This window comes from Lathyrus oleraceus, chromosome 3 (assembly GCF_024323335.1).
Source record: "Lathyrus oleraceus cultivar Zhongwan6 chromosome 3, CAAS_Psat_ZW6_1.0, whole genome shotgun sequence".
In the NCBI taxonomy this organism is placed as follows: domain Eukaryota; kingdom Viridiplantae; phylum Streptophyta; class Magnoliopsida; order Fabales; family Fabaceae; genus Lathyrus; species Lathyrus oleraceus.
In genome coordinates, this window is record NC_066581.1 from 366747547 (window position 1) to 366749216 (window position 1670).

General features: G+C 41.0%; 1 pseudogene; it reads right to left on the reverse strand.

The window, feature by feature from the left end:
* Positions 1-1053: 1053 nt before the first annotated feature.
* LOC127133835 (uncharacterized) lies at positions 1054-1153 on the reverse strand (annotated as a pseudogene).
* Positions 1154-1670: the final 517 nt, after the last annotated feature.

The following is a 1670-nucleotide window of genomic DNA, read 5'->3' on the forward strand; positions in this document are numbered from 1 at the left end:
CAAAATATGGTTTTTGACTTAATTATAAGTGACAGCTACATTAATATAAAATCATGGTTTATTCAACAGAGCGAGAGTTTGAGATAAAACCTTTAACCAATAAAGTTAACCGAAACGATTCATTTTAAAACCAAGAAACCGACAAAGACTTGATTCCCTAGTTTTGACGAACTACATACCGATATCCGTTTCATTAATATTTAATCTAGATATTAGTTTAGCTCTTAGTTTTTCCCCAAACAATCAAACATTTTCACCTTAGATTTACGTAGTAACCTTAGATAACGGTATATCGATTCATAAGTCCCTGTGGGATCGATATCTTTTAAAACTACGCGATAGAACTGTGCACTTGCAGTTTGTATCCCATTCTCGACTCACACAGTCGAGCGATCAAGTTTTTGGCGCCGTTGCCGGGGACTTTTATTCAATCGATATCGTAACTCTTCCGTTACGCTGTAGAGACTAAGGTTTCTTTTTCTTCTATTTTCTTTCTTTCATTGATTTGTATGCCACGCACTCGCTCACAAGGCGAACCGCTCTATTTACGAATCAACGATATCGAACTATATCTCCGAGTCTTACGACGAATTCGGGAATATCGTGCTGCAAACAATCTCCCTCCTATAGACCTTCCTGATCTCAAAGATCTTTCTTCGATACCCGAGATGGCAGAACCAGCTCGTGCTCTTAGAGATTACGCCGCTCCATCGCAAGATGAACCGCATTCAAGTATTGCTCCGCCCGCAATCGAAGCAAACAACTTCGAACTTAAACCTTCGCTGTTGCAAGCTGTGCAACAGAACCAATTCTCTGGAAATCTTACCGAAGATCCAAACCTTCATTTATCCGTATTTGTCCAATACGCTGATACTGTTAAAGCTAATGGTGTCACTTCAGAGGCAATTCGACTTCGTCTTTTTCCTTTCTCATTAAGAGATAGCGCTAGAAGATGGCTTCAATCACTTCCTTCCAACTCAGTCACCACATGGAACGAGTTGAAGAAAGTTTTTCTTGCCCGATATTTTCCGCCAAGCAAAACAGCTATGTTAAGAGCCCAGATAAACGGATTTAAACAGAAAGACAACGAGTCTCTTTTCGAAGCATGGGAAAGATACAAAGACATGATGAGACTTTGCCCACACCATGGTTTGGAAGACTGGTTAGTAATTCACACATTTTATAATGGTCTCTTATACAATACAAGGTTAACAATAGACGCCGCTGCAGGTGGTGCACTAATGAACAAACCCTATGCTGATGCTTACCAGCTTATCGAGAGCATGGCCCAAAACCACTATCAGTGGGGAACCGAACGAACAACGGTGGAAAAACCTCAACCGAAAACTGGCATGTACGAGATAAGTAACCTTGATCACGTTAATGCAAAAGTGGATGCTTTGGTCCAGAAAATTGAAAGTTTAAATGTATCACCTCCAGCCGCCGTGGTTGCTATAACTCAGAATTGCGAGGTCTGTGGAATCCAAGGCCACACTCCTGCGGAATGTCAACTCTTGACTGGAATCCAAGCAGAGCAAGTAAACTATGCTCAAGGAAGCCCCTATTCGAATACCTATAACCCAAATTGGAAGAACCATCCAAACTTTTCATATAAGAGTAATAATGCTTTATACGCACCTGGACAGTCTCCAAATCAAGCCCCATCTATA